Raw genomic sequence first — 19,101 nt, 5'->3', positions numbered from 1 at the left:
CACCTTCCCAAGAAGTCCATTTCTCTCTCCAAGTCGGACTTGGAGACACATCCTTTGAGCACAGTTTTGGTCAATGGCTGGGGACGCCAACACCTTTTACCATGAAAATCCGAAAAAGTGACTGTCACCAGTGCTGCGGTTTGCGGAGGAAGAGGAAGACCCAGAAAGGCTGAGAGTGAACCCAACTCCCTTACCCAGACTGGGAGCCCTACAGACATACTGTTACCCAATTTTTCATTTTGAAAGACTTCACATTTGTGGAGAAGTTGTAAGAACGGTGCAACAAAAAAACAAACATCTTACATTTATATGTGACAAGTTGTTAACATTTTGCCATATAGGGCTGAGCCATCTGAGCGTAAATTCAATCCTATAGAGCTTGTCATGTATTCCCTAAAAACAAGGACATTGAGTCATAAAATTATAGTTTACCACATTCTGGAGATTTACTATCAATCTAATACTATCATCTAATAATTAGCCCATATTCAAATTTTCCCAGTTGTCCCTATAATGTCCTTCAGAGCTGGATTTTGGGGAGGAGGGTGAGGGTCCAGGACCCATTCACAACTCACATATCGCAGGTAATTGTGAACAGCTCTCAAACATGTTTGCTTGGAGCACCTGGGTGGCTCAGTCGGTTAAGCATCTGCCCCTCAGCTCAGGTCATGATTCCAGGGTCCTGGGATCAAGTCCCACATTAGGCTCCTTGCCCAGTAGGGAGCCCGCCTCTCCCTCTGCTTGTGTTCTCTCTCTCTCTCTTTCTCTCCCCTCTCTTTCTAACAAATAAATAAGTAAATAAATTTTTCAAATGTTTGCTTGCTTGTTTTTAGGACATCAATGGTTTCGGAAAAGCCCAGGCCAGTGTTTTGCGTAATGTCCCTCAACCTGGATATATCAACTTGCCTCCTCATTGGTTGTGTTTTTGGCAAGAATGCTGCATAAGTGTTTCTGTGACATGCTCAGCACTCAAAGCAGGAACCATGTGATGATAAGTCTGATTACTCAGCTAAGGTGATGCCTTCACATTGTTGCATTCCCAAGATGCCTTTACTGTGAATAGATCAAGGATTCTGGGTCGAGATACCTTGAGTTGGTACCACACTTTTGCCCCGAATAGTTCACCTAATGGTCTCAGCCTACATGGCTGATTCCTGCAGGAATTGGGTATTTCCATGGTGGTTGCTAAATGTGAGTTCTACATTTATTAGTTGATATTCTCTAGCACTGGCCCTTCTCTCTTGCCTTTTTCTTTCTTAATATCAACACAGACACATGAATTCTTCTTTAATCTCATGACTACACCCCATAAGTACCATTATTGGTTTTGATGCTCAGATTATCCCAGATTTGGCCAGTAGGAACCGGTTTTGAGTTGGCCTCTGTATCTTTGTGCCATGCTGCCATCTTTTTTTTTTTTTTTTTAGCACTCCATATTTTCTGATGGAAAAAAAAATGTATTTCAGGTATACCTGTACCTTTCTTGCTCCAGCCATGCTATCAGCCATTTCTCCAAGGAGCTCTGGTAACTTTTAGTGGATAATGCTATTTAGGAACCAAGATCTGAACACAAGGAGTGCTCATTGTTACTGGGATGTTATGCTTCCATAGGACAAATGTAGTGCATGGAAATGCCCAGAGTCCTCCAGGCAGCTGTGACATCAACAGAGGCTGAATCCAAAATTAGAGCCAAGTATCATCTTCTATTTTTTTTTATTTTTTTTTACTAGGGATGCAATGTACAACATGATGGCTACAGTTAACAATGTTTTATGGTATATATATATATTTTTTTTTAAGATTTATTTATTTATTTGACAGACAGAGATCACAAGTAGGCAGAGAGGCGGGGGGGGGGGCAGTGCAGGATCCCTGCGGAGCAGAGAGCTCCATGCAGGGCTCAATCCCAGGACCCTGGGATCATGACCTGAGCCGAAGGCAGAGGCTTTAACCCACTGAGCCACCCAGGCACCCCCAAGTATCACTAAGTACAGGAAGTATTTGTTGTTTTCAGTTGACCAGCATCCAGTCCACATTCATCTGTTAACAGCATCTTTCTTTCCTTTTGGGGAATTACCTCTCCCCTCTGTGAACAGTCATGGTGGGACTATAAATCAAGGTATCCCGCACCCCTCCTCATATCCAAGAGATGGGTACAAAATTCCTAAAGCAGACAGGTCCCGCTGGGCCCAGGAAGGATACTGAAGAAAAATCCCGAGACAGGTACGAGTGTAAGAGGGTTCGACCACACATCCAGAGTTGACAAAGCCAAATGACCTTCAAGTTGAAATTAAACGCCCCTCTCCAAGGTCGGCTGGTTTCTCATTTAGTGAGAGCCTTTATCCCACACAGTTGAAAGCTTCCCTGTCTTTGCAGACAAATTCTGACACAATAAAGCCCATTTCAAACTTCTTTCCCTCATATTGGTTCTTTCGTTCATCCTTTCCACTTCATAGAATTCAGTTGTTTTGACAAATGTCTCGATGGCTAGTGATACATTTTCATCTCCTTCCAAATCCTCACAAGAGACACCCTGCTTGTAAATCAGCACGGCTTTTTTTCTGAGGAAAAGCTTCTAAAACTTTGTTCATCTTGTGTCGGTCCCCACAGGGTTTCTTTATTTGCCTGCGTGCTTGTTTGGTGGGGAGCAAAAGGAAAGCTTGAAACCTTGATACTCACACTTTCAAAAATTATGAAGTCTATTTACCTTCCATTTTTCCTTTATTTGAATCCTGTTTCCCCTCTCTCTGCCTTGTTACTCTTCTATTCTCCAAGACATGGGTGTTATACAAAATGGTGAAAAGAAGAAAGTGGGGGGTGGGGAGGGAGAAAAGAGAGGAAAAGGAGCAAAACATCAAAAAAAGGAAGATCCTTGCACTACCCCAGGGCTTCGTCATGTAAAAACACAATAAAATAGTTTCTATCTTTCAGTGCTTGGGTTTTGAGAGTCACCCTGTGCTTCGACACCGGGCTTGTTCACGTCCAAAGGACTTGGCCTTCATGCAAGACCATTGCTCTGGGGGACAGGGGAAAGACGGTTGCCCGCGTGTTAAGCTGATGGGTGCCACTTGTTTCCTCTAAATGAGTAATGGGAGATTTGGATTTCAATATGAGACATGAGAATAAATGTGGTTATTTCAGGGCTACTGGTGATACTGGAGAGCCTGAGACTTTTACTGGTGATACTGGAGAGCCTGAGACTTTTCTCCCTGCCTTGCCCTTCTAAATCTGAACTTACAGGACAAGAGGGGTGGGGGTTCTCTGCCAGGGAGCTAGTTCAGCTATACGTGGAAAGAAATGAAACAGTGCAGGGGGGCGGGCAGAGGTTCTGATGAAGGCATCACCAGCTTTTCTGAAGTTTGAAGCGACAGACAGGCTTTTAACAGGGGGAAGGGGAGACTACTCAATGTCCTACTCACTTAAACCACTTTGAGCTCATTGAACATTTATTGGGGGTCAGCACTATGCGGGAAGGCAAAAAAAAAGCAGGTACTCGAGTTTTTGCTGCTAAAGGATGAAGGGAAATGGGCGTCTCTGCTCTGACCAGTGTGACAGTTCCCTTTGTGTTAGGCAAAGCTTAGAGCCAATGGTGTGCCACAAACCCTTCCCAGTAGACTGCCAAGTTTTGGTCCTTCTGCAAACATCATTGTTTTTCTTCCTACAGCTAGGGTACTTGCAGTCATTTCTATATGATTTCTGTTGAGCTGACTAGGTTTTTCAAGGCTGTAGAGGGTGGACTTGAGCTTGAAGCAAGCAAATACAAGTGCAGCATAAAATCAAAGGAGAAGCGAGGGAAGAGACTTCTCGGATTCTTGCTACTCCGAGTGCCGTCTTCACGCCACCAGCCAGGGTGTGACCTGGGAGTCTGTGAGAAATGCAGAATTTCCAGCCCCATCTCAGGCCTACCGAATCAGAATCTGCATTTTAACAATATCCCTGGTGACTCGCACTCATGAAAAAGTTTGAGGAGCAGCAGCTTAGAACATGGAAGACCTTCCTCATCTGAACGTAGGAGACTTCGGTCATGGCATTCCCAAGCCAGCTGACATCCAAGGGTCAACCAGATGCTTCATTGATAAAATTGAAGACTGGCAGGGAAAACGTTACCTGTTTTAATTAATTGAGTGCTTGCCACAATTTCTGGTGGTGAGAACGACATTTTGCCCCACACTTACATGACATCATCCATTCAGATGGTCACCACAACCCTGTGAGGTAAGCAGGACAGGTTCGAGCGATACTCTCATTTTACAGGTGGAGAAACTGAGGTTCTCAGAAGTGCGGTGATTTTCCCTAGGGCACGTGACTCTGGTGAGGGCCAGCTGGTACTTGAAGGCAGAGCACCTGGCTCCAGGAAGAAGCCCTTCCTTCCAGCTGCTTCTGAGTCCATGTGATAAGGACTGGGCTGGTTGTGTAGCTGAAATGAAATCAGTGTGATATACGCTTGAAAGGAAACAGAATTTATCCAGCGGAGAGTTGGGAAAAGGAGATGAGCTCACACGACGCTGGCAGCTTCAGATCCCAGATCCCAGGTGTCTGGCTCCACGAAGATTTTGCGTTCACATCCATATCCTTCTTAGGGACACAAGGATGAGCTGATGTCAACAGTCCAGCCCACTGAGACCTAGAAACCATCCAGGACACCATGCATCCCTCAAATCTAGGACAGGTGCCTTCTTTTGACAATAATGGCCCATTTTTCCCACAGCAGGGTGACCAAACTCTTTCCTTCATCTCCAAGTGAGGCTGAAAAAAAAAAAAAAAACCCAGATGTAGGGCTTCTTGCTGGTATGAACTAACTTGAACAGAAAGCCCATTGTTCAGCCTTGTTTCTTCAGCCACCTGCCTCACCTGATTGTAGTCACTTAGAGAGAAGTTCCCTGCAGAGAAACTGAAGGGCTTTGCTTAAAGTAATCAACAGAGACCTTGGGGTCTGTCGCAGATCCCAGGAGACATTTTAGCAACGATGCCTGGGGACTGTTTCTCCAGCCCTAATCACTCCCCCAATATCGTTTATAAAACTGGATTTCGACAGGCTTTGGTAAAAGGGACCATGTGGATTCTGAGAATGAGGTAAACTGAGGCAGGCCAGGTAGCTAAGTGTAGGAAGATCACCATTTTGGGAGCCGTGTCACTTAGCTCTTAGCTGGCCTACCTCCTGGGGTCACTAACTTTGTATGGGGGGCCAAGGTAGGAGAGAAAGAATCAGAGTTCCAGGAATGGTGTCCAATTAACCTAACTCAGTGTACCACTGGCTCAGTTCAGCCAAGATTCAGGACAAACAAGAAATCAAAAGTCCCAAGAGAAGTCCTATCATCAATTAGTTCGCATTCAATCACTGATTCTCTATGTTCAATGCATCATGATACAAAAAAATAAGGAGAAAAAGAATTCACAAATATAATTTGGAAGGTGAGCCTGGGTGGCTCTTGCTCTCAGCTCAGGCCTTGATCTCAGGGCTGTGAGTTCAAGCCCCACATTGGGTCCCAGGCTGGGCATGAAGCCTACTTACAAAAAAATTATCAATAGATAGTTAGATAATTAGATGGATAAAGATAGAGATGATACAGATATAGATAGATATAATCTGGAAGCCCTCCTGAACCTCTAGAATTAAGGTTGGACAATGTTCTTCTCGTACACAGAAGTGGACAATTTCCCATCATTCCCCTTCTTCCCATCCATCCTGAGATCAGTGGTTTCCTACGCTGGTGCTTCAGAAAGCAGCAGTATCAGCAAAGCAGAAAGCACTCTAGGTGTTCCAAACAAAGGAATCAATTAAAAAGATTTAAGAGTAGATGGAAGAACAATTAGTTAGGGGGCTCTGATCCAGGGTGCCTGGGTGGTCCAGTTGATTAACCTACTGCCTTCGGCTCAGGTCATGATCCTGGAGTCCTGGGATCCAGTCCTGCATCCAGCAACCAGATCCCAGGTCCCAGCTCACATGGGGAGTCCGCTTCCCCCTCTGACCTTCTCCCCTCTCATGTTCTCTCTCTCTCTCAAATAAATAAAATCTTTAAGGAGGGGGCTCTGATCCAGATGGCTAATAGACACATGAAAAGATGCTCAACGTCACTCATCATCAAGGAAATACAAACCAAAACCATGACGAGATACCACCTCACACCAGTCAGAATGCCTAAAACTAACAACACAAGAAACAACAGATGCTGACGAGGATGTGGAGAAAGGGGAGCCCTCTTGCACTGTTGGTGGGAATGCAAACTGGTGCAGCCACTCTGGAAAAAAGTGTGGAGCTTTCTCAAAAAGTTAAAAAAAGAAACAAAAGAACTATGCTACAATTCAGCAATTGTGCTATTAGGTACCCAAAGAGTACAAAAATACAGATTCAAAGGGAGTACCTGTACTCTGATGTTTATAGCAGCATCATCAACAATAGCCAAACTATAGAGAGAGCCCAAATGTCCATCAACATTTGGATAAAGAAGATGTGGTATATATACGTACAAGGAATATTAACCAGCCACCCAAAAAAATGAAATCTTGCCATTTGCAACAACATGCATGGAGCTAGAGTGTATTCTGATAAGTGAAAGAAGTGTAATTTAAGAAAGAAAACAGAAGAACATATGGGAAGGGGATAAAGAAAGAAAGGAGAGAGGGAAACAAGCTGTAAGAGACTCTTACTGATAGAGAACGAACTGAAGGTTGGTGGAGGGAGGTACATGGGGGATGGGCTAGATGCTGGTGGGGATTAAGGAGGGCACTTGTTGGGGCGCCTGAGTGGCTCAACTGGTTAGGCAGCTGCCTTCGGCTCAGGTCATGATCCCAGCATCCTGGGATCAAGTCCCACATTGGGCTCCTTGCTCGGTGGGGAGCCTGCTTCTGTCTCTGCTGCCACTCTGTCTGCCTGTGCTCGCTCTCTCTCTCTCTGTGACAAATAAATAAATAAAATTTAAAAAAAAAAAAAAAGAAGAGCACTTGTTGTGATGAGCACTGGGTGTTGTATGTAAGTGATGAATCAGTGAATTCTACTCTTGAAACCAATATTGCACTGTATGTTAACTACCTAAAAATAAAATATAATATAATATAATAAAAGGGGGGTCTGAAAATCAGAAAGCAGAAGGGTGATAACCAGAGGTCAGAAGATGTTAACGCTTCTAGGTTGGATCCACGAGCCTGCACCCAGTGTACTATTGGAGATACTGCTACAGTCTTATGAGGTTTCAAAGCAGGGCCACCTCCTCTGGGGCTAGTATTGCTCAAAAGGTGCTGCCTGAGCCTTGGATGGTGGAGTCTGGAATCACCCAGCCTCTGCTGTCTCAACTACAGAAATTCCCCTCCTTCCTTACCTTCTGATTTCCAGGAAGTACCCTGCAACAGAAAGCCAGCACGGGAGGAACATGGAAATATAGTGTGCAAATTCCTAGTGTGCAAATTCCAGAAGTACAGATTATGTACAGATTATGGAAGGACAAGTATTTACAACCAGCACAGCAACCAAGCTGTCCAGAGTTGACAGTGCCACCCAATGGCCAACACTGGAATCAACATGACCGACTCATTTGTTTTCTTAAGTAAAAGGAGAGACTGGGGATCTGCACTTAGGTTTAAAATGTGAGTTAGATCAGAGCTGCTCCACATATATTTGTTCCCAGCTGCCGACTCAAGGAGCAGCAGGGTATGCCTGCTAAGGAGGGTATGCTTTTCTATGGTGGGTCATAAGAGTGCAAGAAGATAAGCAAAAACACACAAGCACATTCGAGCCGCCTGGTTGCATCCTCTCTGTTACTGCTCCCTTGGCCACCAGCAAGACACATTCCACCATCTCACTGGGTAGTCAGACAGTACTATAGGATAGAAGATAACATGAGTGCAGCCAGAGTTCAAAGGCAGATAAGTGCACCCAAGGGAGAGAACCTTGGTTTCATGATTTGCATGAAACAGACCGCATGCACACAAGGCTGTGGTCCAGCATTTACTTGCAGCAAGAAAAGAGACAGAGTACCCAAGAGCCAGCCCTGTGCAATGTGTCAGTCCCCCATGGCCAGCGGATCCATCCAACACAGAACTTACCCCAACAGCCAACACAGAACTTATCCCATTTCATGCTGCCGAAGGGACCCAATCCTTCCCACTGGGGGATGAAATGCAGAAAGCTGGGGGTGTGCATGACAGCCATTGGTTCAAGTGCTCAAGGAGGACAAAGCAGTATGTGTCAAGCAGGGAACAGAGAAAGATATCCCCTCGGAAGGCCATAAGCCCAGTACAGATGGTGAGAGCACTGAATCTCCCAGTAAGGAAATATTCCAAGCTCAAACCCATTCTTCTAAGGCCAAGACGGGGTCAAATGACTACACGCGGGAAACTGCCTTTCCCAATGGCCCAAGTCGTTGTCAGGGAAATCCACTCCCTCATCTAGTGCAATCTGAGGTCATATGGCAGAACTGTGATTAATAATCCAAACTACCCCAGAAGGCAGAAAAAAATCTTATCTTTGACCTCTCTATTCCTGCCTTGTAGGACCAGGACCAGGATAGAGCAGACATCATGCAAGAATTGTCAACATTAATAAATTATTAATGGCACTGGGTAATGTGAGACATTTCTATAATATAGCGACCAAGAATATGAACGTTAGGGTCACAGGACCTGAGTTTGACGTAAAATGCAACAGCGACTTTAAAAACAGTTTGGTAGGGGCACCTGGGTGGCTCAGTGGGTTAAAGCCTCTGCTTTCAGCTCAGGTCATGATCCCGGGGTCCTGGGACCGAGCCCTGCATTGGGCTCTCTGCTCGGCAGGGAGCCTGCTTCCCTTCCTCTCTCTCTGCCTGCCTCTCTGCCTACTTGTGATCTCTGTCAAATAAATAAATAAGATCTTTTTTAAAAACCAGTTTGGTAGTTTTTTTTGTAAAGTTAAACACAAACTTGCCATTAAACCCAGCAATGCTACTCCTAGGAATCCACCTGAAAGTTGAATGCGTACATCCACACAAAGCCATGCACACGAATGGCTACAGCAGAATTATTCATAACAGCTAGGAAATGGGAATAAGCCAAGTGTCTATCCGTTGGTCAATGGATACACGAAATACAGCACATCCTTACAGTAGAATACTATTCAATATGAAAATGAATGAACGACTGTTACTTGCAACAACACAGATGAACTCTGGATACATAAAAGGAGCCAATGCAAAGACCACATATTATCAGATTCCATTTATATAAAATGTCCAGAGAAAAGCAAACTCACAGAGACATACAGAAGATTAGTGGGTTGCCCGGAGCTATAGATGGGAAGGCAGATTGAATTCAAATGAACATAAGGGATCTTTTGGAGGGCAAAAGGAAATTTCTAAAATTGGATCAAAGTGACAGTTGCACACATTTTAAGGTTTACTAAATAATCAGTGGACTGTACATTAAAATGGATGCATTTTTATAAGATCACAGTATGATCTGGGTTCAAATGCTGGCCCTACCACTTAGTGTCCATGTGACCTAGAGGAAGCTGTATAGTCAAAACAGCTCTGGGAGCCTCCCTTTCCGTAAGATGGAGACTCAGTAGAGGAGTGTTGAGAGATGAGGGAGAAACTGAATTCTCTGGCACCTTTTGCTTTTAAGGAACTCAGTTCCCCTTGAGTCCATCCCAAGTTCAAGGTCCAATCTCTGTTTCTACTTAAGTTGCTGGTTCTCAGATACCCCCGGGAAAAGATCCATCTCTGCCTTGTCCCAAATCCCTGGTACAAGAATTATTCAGAATATTCCTGGGCCATAAATAAAAGCATGTCAACTTCACCACTTCACAGTTCCAGAAACTGAACCTGTTCCAGAATGTTATACTGACATCAAAGAACCCCTGACCAAATACAGGCATTTCCTCCTCTCTTTTTAGAGGACAACTCCTGGGCAACTTTTGTTTTTTGTTTTTTGTTTTTTTTAAATGGGAAAAAGAAAGCATCTGGGCTTAGAGGGTCTGGGCTGTCAGGAGCTGACAGATACTCTAAGCAACTTACAGGAAACAGCCCAGCCTCTGCAATGAACCTTTGGGGAAGGAACAGCCACTGAGAAGTGATTCACTTTGATGACAGCTTCCTGATGAGGGCTCGAACCGGCTGGAGGGTTAGTCAATTTACGACCGCACAAAAGACTCCATAAAAGTCATAAATAAAAGGGCATGTGGCTCTGAGTGTACCACATGAAGTCAGGAGGTCCCAGACAACAGAACCCAAGGCCAGTAACTCTGATTCGGCTCAAAGTTTATCATGGACGCAGTGAAAGATACAGCCCCCCGATGCCCGGGATACTTGTCGCCCAATGGAAACAGATTGTGCCTGAGGACTAGCAGGGCCATTTCTCAGATTCCTGGCCATGGATCTGTGGGCAGTGGAGGTGAGGAGAGGCTGCCTTCCCTAATAAATCCTGGGGCTGCCACATTGACCCGGGATAAGGACTCTTCTGGGAATGAGCAACGGGGCATCTCCCCTTCCAGACTGTCCAACTGCCCACCGTTCAATTCAGTCTTGGAACCAAGTGCCTTGTGTTCACACACAATATGAAATAGCTTCAGAACAGGCCACCTGTTGTACTTGAACTCACTCAGTTAAGGACCCTTACTCGTATTATTGCCGACAGCGATAACATGGATTCTGAGCTGACTTCCCCTCCTGATGTAATACCCCCTTCAAGTCATTGCTATGATGGTGAGGGTTACGTAAGATAGCATTAAAAAGCAAGCAAGCAAGCTCAGCACATGCCTGGCACATGGTAATTCTCCATAAACTACAGCTATGGGACTTCTCACCACTTAAACCCTTTATTATGAAAAGACTGAGACTCACACAGTGGTGTTATGGAGCCCTTCTCTCCTGGGGAGGATGTAGGATGTACTAGATATCTACACTAGATAACACACATACACACTAGAAAGTATACATATAATATATCCAGATGCCATATATTATGTAGTGTATATCACATATACTAAACAGAGTTCATAGTCTACATAATGCACTACATAAAATGCAGAACAGTTGAGAGTTTCCTATACAGATGTGTATCTGCTATGAAGGTGTAGCTGCTCTATAGATTTCAATGAGAGAGAGACAGACAGACAGTACACAGTGAGGGGACAGACACAATACGCTGCAGGGTGGTCAGGAAAGTCCTCCCTGATAAAGTGACATCTGAGTAAAGTCCTGAGCAAAGTGAAGGAGGGGGCCATGTGGATATCTGAGGAAAGGGCATTGCAGGTCATGGGAACAGCAGGTGCAAAAGCCCTGAGGCGCATCAGGTATGACATCCTTAGAGCTGAACAGTCACCAACATGTAGGAGTGGAGCAAGTCAAGTGGGTAGGGGAGTAATCTCAGACAAAGTCAGATGTCAGAAGCCAGTGCCAACAGGGCCCCCCAGGCCAAGGCAAAGAGTTTGGGTTTTATCCTAAATATGACAGGAAAGCCCATCCAGATTTTTCAGCTAAAAAGTGACATGATCGGATTTACTCCCTTAGAAGACCACGGAGGCTACTACAGGAAGGGCGGCTTATGAAGTGGCAAGGCAGGGAGCCAGGAGAACAGCTAAGGGGCTCCTAGGGCTGTCTCCGCAGATGACGACGGGGCTGGACCTGGGCAACAGTGGGGCGGATGTGGGTCCCACCTTAGCGGTAGAACAGACAGAACCAACGGGGCTACCGGGGGACTGGATGGCAGAGTGCAGGAGTGGGAGGAAGGGGAAGAGGAGCAATGCGACCCCCAGCTCTTTGGTGAGTACCCTGGGAAGGGGATGGGGCCTCAAGAGAAAACACGAGAGAAACGTCTGGGGTGGAGGGAGTTGGGGGCGAGTGGTGAAATGTAAAGTATTATGAGTCTAGGTCATGCTTCAAACCATGCCGGTCATTGAAAAAATATAAGTAAATAAAAATAAGATAGGGGTGCCTGGGTGGCTCAGTTGGTTAAGCGGCTGCCTTCTGCTCAGGTCATGATCTCAGGGTCCTGGGATCGAGCCCCGCATCAGGCTCTCTGCTCAGCCGGGAGCCCGCCTCCCCCTCTCTCTCTGCCTGCCTCTCTGCCTACTTGTGATCTCTTTCTCTCTAGTAAATAAATAAAATCTTTTTAAAATAATAAAAAATAAAAATAAAAATAAACCATAGCACTCATTTACATCTTGTGTGACTAATAGCATCTCCTATTAATTATGGCTTTTCCGTTCACAAGAAACTTTCATTTTCATCAGATTATACATGGTGTATTACAGAGTAAAAAGCATATATTGTGAATATGGTGTACTATATAAACATCACTTAACTACAGCATAGTCTACCATATGATATAAAGTACATATATTATGTAGTATATAATACAATAGTGTGGCATCTATATTATATAAATCTATATAATATATAGTATATGACATATTATACTAACAAGACATTATGTTGAATATAGCATATAGTACCTTATTATAGCATTATATGGTGTATATATATCATATAATATATACTACATGTAATATAGTATATAGAATTATAAATTATAATATATAATAGAATTATAATGTAGTATATATTATAGAATTATAATATATACTTACATTACATGTAGTATATATTATAGAATATAAACAATATATAGTATATATGTGTGCACTGTTCCTGTTACATGGTATACATGACAGAGTGTGTATCATATGTACTAGTGCTTATATCTATAGTGTATATTATATATAATATATATGTGTTATATATAATATATAATGTATAATATGTAATATGCTACAGTGTATTTTATATACATTTTATATATTTATATACATTTTCTATTTTATATATGTAATTTGCTACATACTATATACCATGTAGTATATATTCTATATAATGTGCTACATATAATACAGTGTAGTTGAGAGTTTCTTATATATTTATGTATTAGACAGCACACATAAAATATATAAAATAGTATATATTACATAGTATATTATACACAATAGTACATTATATACAGGTTATTCTTTATTATTTCCTTGGGCCTTCAAAGCCCCCAACCTTCCCCCTCGTTTCTCCACCCAGCCAAACTGGAACAAAACGGTCTCAGAAAGGGAAATGAGTTCCCGGTGTGTCAGAAGTGGCAGGACAAAGGCTGGAGCCAGGCCCAGAGAATTCCACTTTCCCTATACTGCAGGGTAAGCTTCACACCTTCCCATGAGAAAGTTCGGACACTAAGAAATTTTGGCTCTTATTCATAGACTGTGAACATGTTCCAGATACTACGATGAGAGTTTCTAATTTGTATCTAATTTAACGCTCCCCACTGAAACCATCTCAGGGTATGTATTTTGTCATGGTTATCTTTCCACAGATCAAAAAAAAAAAAAATAGAAGGTGTGCTAGATCAGGGACCTTGCCAAGTTCGCAAGGTTGAGGAGGAATGACCCCCAAGTGCTTCACTCACCGTAAGGGGGTAACTGGGTAGAAAAGTCCAAATGCCAGTTACATGGGTTCAGCAGTGGGAATCCAGGTGTAGCTTCTGCCAGGCCTGCGGAAAGAAATGTACAATGTTCATGTGATATTTCCCTTCTGAACTCTCTCGTCCATAGTGAGAGAGACCTCCAATTCGGGCTTCGGTGCATCAATTATGTTGTACCCTTAATCCCTCTTCCTGGATGGGGGAGGGAACGAAAATCACTAAAACTCAGCCTGACAAAGAAATGACTAACAGTCAGCGGAGACAGAGCTGAAGTCCCCGAAGGTGGAAATTACATAAACAGCAGCCTGGATTCCTAAAATGTAGATTTCTCCTATCCTAGTTCTTCAAAAGCTCCAGATGCTTGAAGGAAAATACCTCTAAGTAGACATTTGTTACTTATTTTTCTCTCGTTGCCTGTGCAAACATCCTTCTAAGCTGCACATTTCTCTTATCTTTTTCCTCTATTCTCCATCACACCGGTTGCCTGGGAGCCCACATTCCTCCATTTTTCATCTCTCAAAATTGCACAAAGCTCTCCCAAAGCATTGGTCTGTCGAAACTCAGGTGTAGTCTGAGATCCTGGCTGGAACGGGAGGAAGATGAGAGGGACAGGAGGCAGAGGGGAGCTAGAGCCTGAGTCTTGCCCACAGAGACCAAGAAAACAAGCATTTGCTCTGGGGAGTTAATAGGGTGTAGGCTGCATGAATTTTTAAAACAGTGCAGGTTGGGGTGCCTGGGTGGCTCAGTGGGTTAAAGCCTCTGCCTTTGGTTCAGGTCATGATCCCAGGGTCCTGGGATCAAGCCCCACGTCGGGCTCTCTGCCCACATCGGGGAGCCTGCTTCCTCCTCTCTCTCTCTGCCTGCCTCTCTGCCTACTTGTGATCTCTGTCAAATAAATAAAAAAAAAATTTTTTAATAAAATAAAATAAAACAGTGCAGGTGGCTCAGTCGGTTGTCTGACTGTTGGTTTCAGCTCAGGTCATGACCTCAGGGGGATAGGGTTCCTGGCTCAGCAGAGTCTGCTTGAGATTCTCTCTCTCCTGCTCCCTCCGCCCCTCCCCCCACTTCCCCTCTCTCTAAATAAGTAAATAAAATCTTTATAAAACAGTACAATGTGCCCTTCTAGAAAAACACAGTCAATCTCTCAGAATTGGTTCCAACAGTTCTGCCCCCACAGACGTGAAAAGAAAGCTACCAGCTCTTGGGGGTAAAGGTCAGGAGCCCACGTTTACCGATCACTTCGTATGTGCCAGGCACACATTTCCCTAATCCCTACAGCAACCCTGAGTGAGGAATAGTATCACCTCTTTTCAGAGACGGGAATAATAAGAGATTGTAAGCACTATAATAAGGATTTCGTCTGTCTGGTTTGCCCACATTGGCAGCAGAGTGCCTTGCACATAGCAGGTGCTCAGTAAATCTTTGGTGAAGGTATGAATGAAGGAATGAATGAATGAACCAGCACTCCCAGAAATACAATGTACAGAAGTAATAAAGAACACGACATTGGTGTTGGAGAAACCTAAAAGAGGATTAGATATGATGATGCTGATTAGGTGAGATTATAAAGCACTTATACCCACGCCCTTCGTAAAGGGCAGCTGTCTTTACTGTGGTATTGTGACGATCAAGTCTACACTTGAATCAAATGAATGTGTGATGAACCTGTAGAAGAAAGAGGGGGAGGAGGAGGAAAAGAAGAGAAGATCAGGACCGTCTCCAGAGTATTGGTAGAAAAAAAGATCCTGGCTTGAAATCTTATGGAAGATGGGAAAACACACCAGGGGTTGCCCTATACATTCTTACTAAATTACATCAGTCTCTGTAAGGGCTGCCACCTGTCTTGAACATTCTACGAACCCGGAATTCAGGCTTCTCCTTTCCCTATTTCCTACCGAGTGGAGCTGAATGGGACTTTTATTCTTTCTGCGATCCACTTGGAGAATGACGTTTGAGGCTTTGCGTTTGGTCTCTTTAAGGACATTCCACATAGAACATACCCAGAACACCTGGATTGGATGTTTCTCCAATATAATGGTTCTCAAAGAGTGCATCCCAAACCAGCAGCATCAATGCCATCTAGGAACTCACCAGAAATGTGAATTTTTGGGGCACCCTGTACCTCCAGCACAGAAAGCTGGGCACCATCTGTGTTCCCACAAGCCCTCCGGGTGATTCTGATGCACGTGCATAGGGTTTTGAGAACCCACACTCAAATGAAAGGCAAGCAGAGTAGCCAGACTGTCCTCTCTGTTTCATGCACGAGAGGTCTCCGATCTTCAAGTGAGAGGGGTAGAAGGAAGCAGGCTCCCTGGAGAATGGGGGCCCTCTCCAGCAAATGGGAGAAACCAAAAAACTCAATTGCACAGGCAACCCCAAATACTGAGCATCTGGAGCCATGCCGAGTGCCAGGACATGGTGAACGAGACATGATCCCAGCTCTCCAGGACTGAACAATGGGGACAGAGGACCTATAGTCTGCACACATCATACTGGCAAAGATGGAAAATCTAACAGAAGCAAGTGCTGGAGAAACAGAAAGTCTCATAGAAGGCTGGTAAGAATGTAGACTGTTCAACTGTTCTGCAGAGCAGTTTGGTGAAGTCTGGTCAAGTTGGAGACATGCACATTCTATAGGCCAGCAGTTCCATTCCTGAGTGTATACTGTGGGCCTGAAGAAGCTCCATCAGTTATCCCAAGGAGCAATGCTCAGGACAGAGGGATGCCTGGCTGGTTCAGGCAGTAGAGCAAGTGACTTTTGATCCCAGGGTCATGAGTTCAAGCCCCCATTGGATGTGGAGCCGACCTAAAATTTTAGAAGAAGAAGAAAAACAGAAACAACCTGAATGCCCACTTACAGGAGAATGGATAAATAAATCATGATATGGTTATACAGTAGAATGTGATCATAACAAATTAACACAAATAGTAGCAGGGAAATAATAAGCAAAACACAATTTTCATAAATTGGAAAAACTGTAATAGTGAAAAAAGGCTAAGTCATGAAATGACACGTACAGCAGGGCTCTACAGAAGTTTTAAAATACGCAACACAACATGGTATGTTGGTAACAGAATATGTATATACATACACACACACACACACAATCAAAGTACAGAAATCTGCATGGAGGGGTGCCTGGTTGGCTTGGTCAGTGGAACATGGGATTCTTGATCGCAGGTCATGAATTTGAGCCCCACCTTGACTGAGTGCAGAGGTTACTAAAAATAATATAAACTTAAAAAAAAATCTCTTTAAATGTGTATGGAATAAAAAACACAACCGTAGGATAGAGGTCATCGCTGGAAAGGGAGGGACCGATGAAGGGGCACAAAAGTGAGATGGGTCCAGCGGGCTGGGACTGTATTTGTTATGTTACATTTCTTACTGTTTTTTGGAGAGAGAGCACGCTTGTGAGGTTAGTGGGGCAGAGAGAGGGGAAGAGAGAGAACCCCAAGCAAGCTCCATGTCCAGTGCAGAGCCCCATATGGGGCTTGATCTTACCGCCCTGAGAGCATGACCTGAGCCAAAGTCAAGAGTCAGTGCTTAACCCACTGAGCCACTCAGGTGCCCCTGTTATGATTCTCAAATGGAACGTTGTGTAAGTGGTTGCTCCCTGTTTCAGTCTATGGTTTTTCTGTGTGTACCTGAAACATTGCATAGTGAAATAATTTTACATAAGCCACTGTAAATCATTAATGAATAATTATAAATGTGGAAAGCCCTACAAAGAAGGACTATAGGCTGTCCTGAGAGGAGACGTAACGAGTTCCTGTATTTCAAACTTGTCTTTAACTTGCTTTCTTTTTTTTTTTTTAAGATTTTATTTATTTATTTGATAGAGAAAGAGATCACGAGTGGTCAGAGAGGCAGGCAGAGAGAGATGGGGAAGCAGGCTCCCTGCTGTGCAGAGAGTCCGATGCGGGGCTCGATCCCAGGACCCTGAGATCATGACCTGAGTCAAAGGCAGAGGCTTAACCCACTGAGTCACCCAGGCACCCCTTAACTTGTCTTCAAAGTCCTACTGCCAGCTGCCACCAGTCATAAATTATATTTCATTTTGGCTTGTCTATATTTTTTAATTTTCTGACCAGGAAATAAACCCTTTGCATTTTGATATTTTTTGCATTCTGATCTTTTTGAAGGAGGCAGTCAAAATCAGTTTATAAAAGTTTGCATAGAATATTCCAATGTTCTATATGTCTAATATATACTTTTCAGGATAGACACATAAGAAAGTAAGTAGGGAACTCTGGAAGGATCTACATATAAAGAAGTTAGCAGCCCTAGGGTGCCTGGGTGGCTCAGTGGGTTAAGCCTCTGCCTTTGGCTCAGGTCATGATCCCAGGGTCCTGGGATCAAGCCCCCCATCAGGCTTCCTGCTCGGCGGGGAGTCTGCTTCTCTCTCTGCCTGCCATTCTATCTCTGAAAAATAAATAAATAAAATATTTAAAAAAAAAAAAAAAAAGAAGAAGTTAGCAGCCTTTATTTCTGGTGGGAGTGTTAGAAATTTGTACTTGCTGGGGCACCTGGGTGGCTCAGTGGGTTAAGCATCTACCTTGGGCTCTGGTCATGATGTCAGAGTCCTGGGGTCGAGCCCTGAGTCAGGATCCCTGCTCAGTGGGGAGTTTGCTTCTCTCTCACCCTCTGCCCCTCCCCCGACTCATGCACATTTTCTCTCTCCCTCAAATAAATAAAATCAAAAAAAGAAAGAAAGAAAGAAATGTGTACTTGCTTCTTACAGTGACTCCCATTGTTGTCATCAACTCATCCCCTTTTCCTCTACCTTCTGGAACAGAAACCCTCCTTTCTGTGGGAAACCTATTCCCTGTATTGCAAGGGAGACTTGCCGAGGTTCCACCTCCTCAGGGCACTGGCTTACTAACCTATCCAACCAGACCATTTATTTGGAGCCCCGGGGATTGGCTCAAGGATGCATGTGATACACACCCAACTAATCGCATCCATCAGCGAGACTCTTCCTTTGTAATAGGGTGGTTCAAACACTAGAAGTTAGTTTGGGGTTTCTCATGTTTACTTTTAGACCTCTTCTGCATGGAGAAACGACCAGAGAGAGCAAGAGAGCATCCTTTCCATGTTGTCTGAGCCCTGGAGAGAGAGCCCTGCCTGACTCATTCCTGGAACATCCCTGTCCTAGGGACCAATATGTTCTCTTGAATCACCTGCACCAGTTTGAGATTGATTTCTCACACTTACAGCTAAACAAGTTCTGTCTTTAACACTTCTATTTTGTTCCCCTCTATTTTCTCCACTTTTCCACAACGAGCATGCGTCACATGCACAACACGTTTCAGATCTGAAAGAACCAAGAAAGGAACGGGCAGATCAGCGTTTATCTGTAGAGGGCTGCTGGCTGAGCCCGCCCCATCTGAGGAAGGCCACGGTTTGCCTCTGGCTCTGTGATCCCACCGGTTCCTCTGAGGTCTCCAGGCCTGACTCACTGCTTCTCAAGCCTTTGTCCCCCAAATCACTGACAAACCCACCGTTGCCAGCAACCCCCATTGGTCCCGGCTTTCCAGTGATAATTAGTATGGAGCTGGGTGTCTCCTTCCCTGTGGGAGAAAACTTCCTTCACGGCGTGAAGTAGAGCAGAGTGTGGGTGGCTTTACCAGGGAGGCAGAGAAGCTTATGTAAGTGACATTATTATATAT

The 19,101-nt window shown here is 44.2% G+C and overlaps 1 long non-coding RNA gene across 3 annotated transcripts in view; it reads right to left on the bottom strand.

The window, feature by feature from the left end:
* The window catches only part of LOC106005587, a 197,814-nt gene that overhangs the window by 151,285 nt on the left and 27,428 nt on the right, over window positions 1-19,101 (bottom strand). For 2 of the 3 annotated variants that reach the window (XR_001179055.2, XR_001179057.2), the window contains exon 3: window positions 13,414-13,497. This is a non-coding gene — a long non-coding RNA (uncharacterized LOC106005587). Of the gene's footprint in view, window positions 1-1,903; window positions 4,747-13,413; window positions 13,498-19,101 lie in introns of those variants that run through there. The other variant, XR_001179056.2, reaches the window with a different exon arrangement.

This window comes from Mustela putorius, unplaced genomic scaffold (assembly GCF_011764305.1).
Source record: "Mustela putorius furo isolate JIRA1106 unplaced genomic scaffold, ASM1176430v1.1 tig00004007_pilon_pilon_pilon, whole genome shotgun sequence".
In the NCBI taxonomy this organism is placed as follows: Eukaryota; Metazoa; Chordata; class Mammalia; order Carnivora; family Mustelidae; genus Mustela; species Mustela putorius.
This window is presented reverse-complemented; position numbering and strand designations above follow the sequence as displayed.